At 32.2% G+C, this 10,897-nt stretch overlaps 3 long non-coding RNA genes across 3 annotated transcripts; 1 reads left to right on the top strand and 2 right to left on the bottom strand.

The window, feature by feature from the left end:
- Window positions 1-3,888: 3,888 nt before the first annotated feature.
- LOC112769056 (uncharacterized) lies at window positions 3,889-5,237 on the top strand. Its single transcript, XR_003186352.3, has 5 exons — window positions 3,889-4,109; window positions 4,342-4,427; window positions 4,553-4,612; window positions 4,687-4,767; window positions 4,914-5,237. It is a non-coding gene; the product is annotated as an uncharacterized lncRNA (long non-coding RNA).
- A 2,221-nt stretch (window positions 5,238-7,458) lies between these two features.
- LOC140181174 (uncharacterized) lies at window positions 7,459-9,166 on the bottom strand. Its single transcript, XR_011875951.1, has 5 exons — window positions 9,043-9,166; window positions 8,022-8,082; window positions 7,895-7,947; window positions 7,734-7,823; window positions 7,459-7,586 (listed from the first exon to the last, which is right to left on the bottom strand). It is a non-coding gene; the product is annotated as an uncharacterized lncRNA (long non-coding RNA).
- A 12-nt stretch (window positions 9,167-9,178) lies between these two features.
- On the bottom strand, window positions 9,179-10,566 carry LOC140181173 (uncharacterized). The gene is made up of 2 exons (XR_011875950.1): window positions 10,238-10,566; window positions 9,179-10,157 (listed from the first exon to the last, which is right to left on the bottom strand). It is a non-coding gene; the product is annotated as an uncharacterized lncRNA (long non-coding RNA).
- Between the last annotated feature and the right edge of the window lie 331 nt (window positions 10,567-10,897).

Raw genomic sequence — 10,897 nt, 5'->3', positions numbered from 1 at the left:
CTTATTTTCTTTCTTATCATACTGAACTCAAAATATAACTTAAAGCAAAATTCCTTCTCAAAAGATTGAGTTTAAAACATTATACTTTTCTTAATAAATCAAATTGAAAACAAAACTCTTTTCGTAATAAATAGAAATCAAATAATATTCTTAAATAAGATTTGCTTTTAAATAACACTTTAAATAAAGTCTTAGAGTTTTATAAAAATTTCGGCAACATTTCCTCTAAAATTCGGACTATGCCACCCTTCTAGGATCCCTACCCAACCATTTTCAATTTTCAAAAATCATTGATAAATCCAACAAACCATATCTATTATCAAAACATTTGTAAATCTGAAAGCTAACCAAGTTCAATATAAAAAATCATTTTTAACTCTTCATTCGTTACCAATAAATCAAGCTAACATTTTCTCAAAATAAGCTTATAAACCGGATTTTCAATTCAAAATCACTTTTTCGTATGTTTTACAAAAACTCGGACAAAAACTCCCTTTTAACATTCAACTTCACCACCCTTACGGGCTCCTTCATTTTCTCAACAATCCACTAGTCTGATTCCACAATCATCAATACAGCATGATTCTCAATAATCAATCCACTTTAACTCAGTTTAATAACCAACAATTCACTTCCACATTCAATACAACAATATCCAAATTGAATTAGCATATTCAACAAACAATAATTCCCAAACCATTGCAACAGTGCTCACTCTTATTAAATAAATCTCAATCAACAACCAAACCAAGAAGGTAACATGACTAGAAATTCAGCAACAATCCAAACTCCATCCATATTTCCATTTAACAAACAGCACCAATTAAACATCATTCACAATCACAATTCAACCAATCCTTATCAAATAGTAATACCACATACTTATAAATTACTTGCAATTATTCAATAGGCCTTTCGGGCATTCTTAAATTAAAACTTTTAACTTAAAAACGAACCCCTACCTCAAATCGTCGAACTTGGCGATTATTAAACGCAACGAACCTCTCTTTTTCTTTCCGTTCACAGCAGCGGCATCACTTGCAACCGCTCTCGTGGCAGCAGTAGCCATCACATACCGCATGCAATCATAGTAGCTCAATCCTAAGACATCAACGTCCCAAAATCCTTAATAACTTATAACGGAACAACGATTTAAGAGGGTTTTTGGAGCAAAGCGACTTACTGTACCACTAGGAAGGAAGAACAGGGACAGCAGCACCTCCAGCGGTGCTTCCCGGTGACCACGGCGCCGTTCTCCGGCAGCCAGGCATGGTGGTGTATCCTTCTCCTCATCTGGCGAGTTTCCCTCCTCTCTGTTCGCATTCTGCTCATCTGTGACGGCAACGCTCCCGCGGCGGCAACCTCCTTATTCTCTCACTCCCGTTCGAGCTCTCTTTCTTGGCAAACCCAACGGCGGCAGCGGCGGTGCAGCAGCTCGTCAACGGGGTCTCCATTGGCAAAGACAAATCAGCGGTGGGGAAGGCACGGCAGCGACGAATCTGACGTCGACGAAACTGACCGCGTCCCTCTCGGCGACCATGACGGCGGCACAAGGAACCACTCACGGCAGCGGCACAGCTTACTTCAACTCGCAGACACCCTATCTCCCTCGGGTTGACGTCGACGGCGACTTAGCGGCGCGGCGGCACAACACCGTCCTCCCTCTTCTCCTCTCCGTTTCTTCTGATTGCAACTCCCCCTCTTCTCCCTTTGATTCTCAGTGTGCGTGTGTGTGTTTGTGTAATGTGTGTGTGTGTATCGTAGTGTGTTGGGTGAGGGTGGGGCAAGTAGGGCTGGAAGTGAGCCGAGCTGAGCCGAGCTAGACCAAGCTCAAGCTCGGCTCACGAAAATTGAAGTTGGCTCACGGCTCGGCTCATTAACAATCGAGCTTATTTCTTAAGCTCAAGCTCGGCTCACCAAAAGCTCACGAGTTGGCTCGAGCTCACGAGCTGGCTCAAATAAGAGAAACATAGATACATAATCTATAATTTTATATCAATAAATTATAACTTATATATTTTTAAAAATATTTGAAAAGATCAATTTTATATATTATTTATCTATCAATAAATTATAAATTTTTTATTTATGTCCTATATTAAAATTATATGTAAAAACTAAATATAAATATTAAATAATTAAGATTGTTATAATATATACAATCGAGTCAGCTCACGAGCTAATGAGTTGAGCTTATCCAAGCTCAAGCTCGGCTCATTTAATTTATGAGCTCAATTTCAGGCTCAAGCTTGGCTCACCAGCTCACGAGCTTAGCTTATCGAGCTGTTAATGAGTCGAGCTCGAGCTGGCTTGACTCACTTCCAGTCCTAGGGGCAAGGCGGTGGCTAGGTTAGGTTAAGGTTAGGGTAGTTTAAGTCATTTAATAAAATTAGGGGTATTAGAGTAATTAAAAATTAATTTTAATTTAATAATAATATCTATAAAAATATTATTTAATTTTTAATTTATAAATTTATTTTTAAATAAATATTCTAATTTTATAACTAGAGATAATTAAATTAATTTTTTTTAAATTATAAAATAAGATTCAAAATCTAATTAATCAAATTAAAGTAGATAAAACTTTTATTATTTCGATCACTAAAGTTTTAAATCAATAATAAAAAAGTATTCAATTAATATAAAAAATTCTTGAAAATATATTTTAAAATAAATTATAAATAATTTATTATTTAATTTTAAAAAATATGGAGTCTTACATTAGACATTATGATCTTAAAAGTGATTGCTCCATATGCTCCAATTCCAATCACATCAATAAAGATTGAGCAAGCTTTAAGTCTAAATTTAATAGGTATTTTTTTTTTGTGCTGTTTTCTAACATCTTTGTACTTTATCTTCAAATTAGTGGCTGTTTTTTATTTTTTTAATATTTATTTTTAGGTGAAATTATACCATTAAAGATTAAAGAATTCGAAATGACTAAAGATCTAAAGAATATAATAAAGTCATTCTAGAACAAGTCTCTGTCAGATTTGAGGGATATGGATGAGAACAGAACAAAATTTAAAGAGCATATATTCTATTCATTCAAAAAAGTTTTTTGTGCTAAACAAAAGCCCCAAAGATATCTCTAATTCTCTTCCCTGCAATTCTGATATAGAAAACGTAACTAAAAAGAACTAGGCTAGTCGTGTTCACGAATTTCTCATAGAAGGTATCAAAATCTTCAAGAAAGAAACAAAAACTCCATGGATGGGTGCACATACGCTCTAGTCATCACATACTTCCACAACAAAAGATGGGGGTTGAGCTAGTACCTAATGCCCCCGTCCCCCTCAAGGACCATGAGTGTTGTATTGAAATAGAAAAAAATTAGTACAGAAAATTGAGGATGAATACAAAAAATATAAGATAAGTTTGTGTGCTGAGATCTTTTGTTTATGTTGTTCATTCTTGTTTAGTTTGCTAAATATCTAAAATAACCATTTGTTTTAGGACCTCATAAAACAAGACAAAATAACGAGAAAAAGAGCTCGTATGAAGGCCAAAACGACTGAAAAAAACAATAGAACCTCCTACTTTCACATCTTATTCAGAAAAAATAGAAAACGAAACTGAATCAGATTCTGAGTAAGATTCACATTGTTTTTCAATAAATTATTTTCTATTAAAAAAAATAAATCTCTTTCTTATTAAAGATTTTTAAATTTATTCTTAGAACTGAAAAGCAAAAAACGTTGAGGACAAAGTGTAAATTCCGTAAAATTAGTAAATAATTAGCTAATAAATTAAATTTTAATAAAATAAATTAGAAATGTGAATTTTATATTAAAATAGGTTAGAGCTAATTAAAACGAGAATTTTGACACTAATTTCAAAGAATTTGGCTCAAAATTAAGCCGAACCGAGTCCAAAATGGGTCCAAGGTCCAAAACCCACACCCCAATTATGAGTTTCAGCTCATAACATTTCCCTTCATTTCCTCATTCACATTTCAAGGCCAGAAGAGGAAGAAGGTGAGGAACAAACCCTTGTCTTCCATTAAATCTACCATAACTTCTTGCTCCGAGCTCCGATCGCCGCACCATTTGCGGCCACGCGTCCACTGTGTTGAGCTCTACGAGTCTATCAGAACAATTTCATAGGTAAGCCTCATTCTCACTCCAGTTGATCTATCCTTTGATTTTTAAAAATCTTGAGCACCCATGTTGAGATTTTGTTGAATTTGGTACTCTTGGTTCGGTTTAGCTTTCGGAACTTGTTGGATTTAGTTCGTTTGGTCCGTGGGTACGGTAAGGATCCTTAACCCTAACTATTTCTTGTTTTGAGTATGTTGGATACTGAGTTTTTGGGTATATGTATGTATATATGTGTTAGGTGTGTATGTATTCATGAAATACTCAAGAAATACTCAAGAAAACCAAATACCCCACAGGCAAAGAGCTGATTGATGCTTCCAAAACGTGAGTTCCCCAGTTTGTGTGCTATACTTTCTAGTTTATGTGTTATGCTACAATATTTGTTTGCTGATAAGTGTTTTAGTTCTTTGTTTTTATTTCAACACTAACTCGCATAATCTATGTTTCAGTCCAACTGAACAATTTGTTCCAGTTCCTATATTGGAACATTTACCAACTACATCCTACATGTAAGATTTCTTTATGATTTGAAATACCTTAAGAATTTATTTGTCTTTCTTTAATAAAATTCTCAATTTTACAGTTTTCAAGATCTTGGTGATGACAAACAAACGGAGAAAAGTGTTGAGGGGCCACTAAAAGACTCGACAGATGCTGCTGAGAGGTGAGTTTCCTTGTTTTTGTGATAGAATAGCTAATTGTTGTGTTGTACTTTGTATTTTATATGTTGAGAACCAAATATTTTGTGTTTGCATGTTCTATTACAACTTTTATATACATTGATAAAAAATAATATAATCGATATTTCAGTAAAAGAGAACAAGTTATAGATGTTCCTCAACATCCACTTCTTTCACATGTAACATCTGGCATTGAGGAGGAAAAGGAGAAAACTATTGACCCAGCAACTAAAGATCGGACAGATGCTGTTGAGAGATGAGTTCTCTAATTTTATGTGCTAGAATAGCTCATTGTTGTTCTGCACTTTGTATTTTATGTGTTGAGCAGCAAAAGTTCTTTTGTGTAACCAAATCCCTTTGTTTTTGTATAGTTTGGCTAAAGTTAATCAAGCAGATATTGTTGTTGAGTTGCGGATGGTTGAAAATATTGCAATAGAGAAAAATTTAGATTTCTCATGTCTGTCCTTTGACCTTGGAATTGATACACAGTCATCAACTGAGAAAGTAGCTCTGACACAAGTAGGTCAACAATGAATAGAGCCTACTGAGTCTGTTGTTGTCAATCAAGTGAGTGTTGAGGGGCCACTAAAAGACTAGACAAATGCTGTTGAGAGGTGAGTTTCCTTGTTTGTGTGCTAGAATAGCTAATTGTTATACTATACTTTGTATTCTATGTGTTGAGAACCAAATATTGTGTTCTTACATATTCTATATTTTCTTACACACTTTATATATACTGTTCAAAACTAACATAATCAATGTTTCAATAAAAGAAAACAAGTTATAGATATTTCTCAACATCCACACCTTCCACATGTAACATCTTGCATTTAGGAGGAAAAGGAGAAAACTATTGACCCAGCAACTAAAGATAAGACAGATGGTGTTGAGAGATAAGTTCTCTAATTTTATATGCTAGAATAGCTAATTGTTGTGCTGTACTTTGTATTTTATGTGTTGAGCAGCAAAATTTCTTTTGTGTAACCAAATTTACTTGCTTCTTGTATAGTTTGACTAAAGCTAATCAAGCAGATATTGCTGCTGAGTTGTGAATGGTTGAAAATATTGCAATGGAAAAAGATTTAGATTTCGCATGTCCGTCATTTGACCTTATGATTGATACACAGCCTGCTGAATCCGTTGTTGTCAATTAGGTGATGGATTTAGGCGTTGAAGCTGCACTAAAGTTTTCTGAACTCCCAACGCCATCCATGATAGCACAACCAACACCGGTGGAATGGGTCCTAGATAAGCTTAAGAGTTCAGCAAAAGAAAATCAAGTTTTCAAACCTATATTAGACGTAATAGATCAGCTTTACTATTGAGCAACCAATGAAATTGCTTTCCAGAACAATGAGGTCGAAGAGCTTTTCAAGCTAACTGATCCCAATTTCTACTAGGGTATAGAGATCATTTCATGTCAATATCCCCTAGAACATACATTGATCAATTCATAAGACTCTTTCTTGTTTTCTTGATATATTTCAATCTTATTTAAATGTATCTTTTCATATTAAATGCTATATAACTACATTTATCTACTTTCTTTGCATAGTTTGTTGGGGCATTATGTTTCATCTTGAACACCAAAAATATTAAAAGGTTTACAGACCAAATATACTGCATACCCCTATTCATAATGGTATATTACTCAAGACTTTCTGTGTTGTGCTCTATCATTCATGGGCTTTACTATCTTATTTATGTATTGTATTCTATTATTAATGTGTTTATGTTTATTATCATAATACGCAGTGATAAGCAATTTATAAGGTGATTATATAAGATAGTAAATAGCTTATCACTGTGTATTATGAATAATAAGCATCAACACATTAATATTAGAATACAACACATAAATAAGATAGTAAAACACATGAATGATAGAGCACAACACAGAAAGTCTTGAGTAACATATAATTATGAATGGGGGTACGCAGTATATTTGGTCTGTAAACCTCTTAATATAATGTTTTTGGTGTTCAAGATTAAACACAATGTCCTAACAAACTGTGTGCAAAGAAAGTAGAGAAATGTAGTTATATAGCATTTAATATGAAAAAATACATTCAAATAAGATTGAAATATATCAAGGAAATAAGAAAGAGTCTTACAAATTGTTCAATGTATGTTTCAGGGGATATTGACATGAAATGATCTCTATATCCCACAAAGTAGCAGTTGAGATCATTTAGCTTGAAAAACTCTTCGACCTCATTGTTCTGGAAAGTAATTTCATTGGTTGCCCAGTAATTAGGCTAATCTATTAGGTCTGATGTACGTGTGAAAACTTGATTTTCTTTTGTTGGATTCTTAAGCTTATCTAGGACCCGTTCCATCGGTGCTGGTTATGTTGTCATGGATGGCGTTGAGAGTTTGACAAACTTTAGTGTAGCTTTAACGCCTGAATCCATTGCCTGATTGATAACAACAAATTCAGCAGGCTGTGTATCAATCCCAAGGTCAAAGGGAAGACATTAGAAATCTAAATCTTTTTCCGTTGCAATATTTTCAACCATCCGCAACTTAACAACAATATCTGCTTAATTAGCTTTAGCCAAACTATACAAAAAAAACGAAGGAGTTTGGTTACACAAAAGAAATTTTGCTGCTCGGCACAAAATATAAAGTACAACACAACAAATAACTATTCTAGCACATAAAATTAGAGAACTCACCTTTCAGCAGCATTTGTCTGATCTTTAGTTGCTGGGTCAACAATTTTCTCCTTTTCTTCCTTAATGCCAGATATTACATGTGAAAGGGATGGATGTTGAGAACATTCATAACTTTTTCTCTTTTACTGAAACATCAATTATATTAGTTTTTATCAATGTATATAAAAGTGAGTAAGAAAACATGGAAGCACACAATATTTAGTTCTCAACATATAAAATACAAAATACAGCGCAATAATTAGCTATTCTTGCACACAAACAAAGAAACTCACCTTTCAACAGCATCTGTCTAGTCTTTTACTAGCCCATCAACACATTTCTCTGTTTGTTTGTCTAGGGAGCTTCCAAGAATCATAGTGTGGCTATTGAAGAAAAATATGTCAATATTAACATGTTAGATAGAAACACTAGTAAGATAGGATAACTTACGTACTAGAGTCAAACATTCTTGTGCGATTGGAAGATGTATCACCAAGATCTTGAAAACTGCAAAACTTAGAATTTTATTAAAGAATGACAAATAAATTCTCAAGGAATTTCAAATCATAAAAAAATCTTACATGTAGGGAGTAGTTGGTAAATGTTCCAATATGAGAACTGGAACAAATTGTTCAGTTAAGACTGAAACATAAATTATGCGAGTTAGTGTTGAAACAAAAACAAAGAACTAAAACATTACTTTTTGTAGATCACGGTAAGGGAAAGAAAAATTTCTAATATTTTTTCTATTTATTTTTTCCATAATTTTATCTATTATCTATCCATCTATCTATCTATGAAACAAAAACAAAAAACTAAAACACTACTTTTTTGTAGATCACGGTAAGAGAAAGAGAAATTTCTAATATTTTTTCTATTTACTTTTTCCATAATTCTATCTATCTATCTATCTATCTATCTCGGTAATTAATATTAATTGAATTAAAATATTTTAATTAATATTAAATAAAATAATAGAAATAATAATAGAAGAGACTTAAGTGAAAAGTCTCTTTTTTTCTGTCATTAATTGCTGAAAATATACCGAAAGTACCAATAGAAAAATAAAATATTTGATATGTGAAGCCATAATTTAATGTATTTTTTATATACCATATCCCATTTTATAGAAATGAAATTTGATCTTTTATTGTGTAAAAAAAATGACTTATATTTTGGAGCTTGAAATAAACGATAGAAAAGGAATATAAAAATATTCCAATATAATCTTAAGGAACGGAAGGATTTAATCGTAAATATCAACTAATTCTTATGAAATACAAATAAAAAAAAAGTCTAAAAAAAGATCAATTTCATCTATGTCAAATTTAAATATCAGAATAGTAGATATAGTTCTGATTCAATGGGTTAGGTCAACTTACTTTTTTCTAATGTTTCGAAATTTTTTTATTGAAACAATTGAAAATTACAGTATAAAGAAGATATTATTATTATGAATTTAGGGATACTCTTTTAATTTCAACAAAAAATAAGGAGATTTCCATTTAAGAAGAATAGACTACTCAAAAATCAGATTAGCAAACAACTATTGTAGCATAACACATAAACTAGAAAGTATAGCATACAAATTGAGAAACTCACTTTTTGAAACATCAATAAGATCTTTGTCCATGGGATCTTTGTTTTTCTCGAGTATTTCATCGAGAGAGTCAAATGAATGGCTTTGATCACGAGAAGCATTATCCTTATCTCTCAATGTGCAAACAAATAAATTGACTAAACATAAATGGAGTAGTTCTCAATGGATTATATAATTTATTTAGTTAAAATAATTAACTTACATCTTAGTAGTGGGATTGATCCTGAGTTATTTCTTTTGCTTTCTTTGCAGATTGTTGATCTTCTTTTTGCAATGTTGTTTTTTTATATTCTTTTCCTCGTCTATTCCTTTTTCTTATAAAAATCTTTCTAATAAAACTTAAAACAAATTTGAATAAGAACTAAAGATATATGATAATATTAAATCAGATTTTACACAAAGAATAAATGAAAGTTAGTATATTAAGCTTAGGGGTTGGAGTACCGGCAAGATCATGTTCTCCGCTGTGTGTGCTTGTTTGTGTGGAGTTAGAGGGTTCATAATTGCTTGTGGATCTAAATCACCAGAAAAATTAGCTAAGAAAATAAAAAAACTATAGAAACAACATACAAATTCTCATGGGAGTTTAAAACAAAACAAATTTACTCATTTGAAGCCCCATGCTTCTTTGTTTTTTACCCACATTTGTTTTCTTCTTTTGTTGAATTTTTTTGTTTGAGCCTCTTTAGGCTTTGTTAATTTTGTAGTATAATAGTTAAAAATTTATTGAAGAAAGCACAAAAAAAAAACATAGAATAATATCAACAGGGAACAACACAGAATTAAAAGTTTTATAGTACATATACTTACTTTCTTTGTTGTTTGAGCTTCTTTAGACTTTGTTCTCTACCTTTTTTTTTGTTTTTCACTTTTGTTGTTCAATTCTAAGAATACATTTAAAAATCTTTAATAAGAAAGAGATTTAATTTTATAATAGAAAAGAATTTATTGGAAAATAGTGTGAATCTTACTCAGAATCTAATTCAGTTTTGTTTTCTGTTTTTTTTTTTTTTTTTTCTGAATCAGATGTGGAAGTAGGAGGTTCTATTGTTTTCTCAGTCTTTTTGGCCTCCATGCGAGCTCTTTTTCTCATTGTTTTGTCTTGTTTTATGAGGCCCTGAAATAAATGGTTATTTAAGATATTTAGCAAACTAAGAATGGACAACATAAACAAAAGATCTCAATACACAAACTTACCTTATATTTTTTGTATTCATCCTCAATTCTCTGTACTAATTTGTCCCTATTCCAATACAACATCCATGGTCCTTGAGGGGCATTAGGTACTGGCTCAATCCCCTACCTTTTACTGCGGAAGTATATGATGACCAGAGCGTATGTGCACCCAATGATGGATTTTTTGTTCCTTTCCCTGAAGGTTTTGATACCTCCTATGAGAAATTCGTTGACACGACTAGCCTAATTCTTCTCAATTATGTCTTTTATATCCAGAATTGCAGGGAAGTGAACTGGAGATATCTTTGGGGTTGCTGTTGGTACAAAAAGCTTTTCTGAATGAATAGAATAAATGCTCTTTTAAAATTTGTTCTGTTCTCATCAGTATCAATGGTGGTTTGGAGAACCATATCCCTTGACAGAGACTTGTTCTAGATTGGCATTATTATATTCTTTATATCTTCAATCATTTCATACTCTTTAATCTTTGAAGGTATAATTTCACATAAAATAAATATTTAAAAAATAAAAATAATGAAAAACATCACACTAATTTGAAGATAAAGCACAAAGATGTTAGAAAACAACACCAAAAAATACCTATTGAATTTAGACCTAGAGCTTACCCAATCTTTATTGATGTGATTGGGATTGGAGCATATATCTGCATATGGAGTTCTT

This window comes from Arachis hypogaea, chromosome 18 (assembly GCF_003086295.3).
Source record: "Arachis hypogaea cultivar Tifrunner chromosome 18, arahy.Tifrunner.gnm2.J5K5, whole genome shotgun sequence".
Taxonomy (NCBI): Eukaryota; Viridiplantae; Streptophyta; class Magnoliopsida; order Fabales; family Fabaceae; genus Arachis; species Arachis hypogaea.
This window is presented reverse-complemented; position numbering and strand designations above follow the sequence as displayed.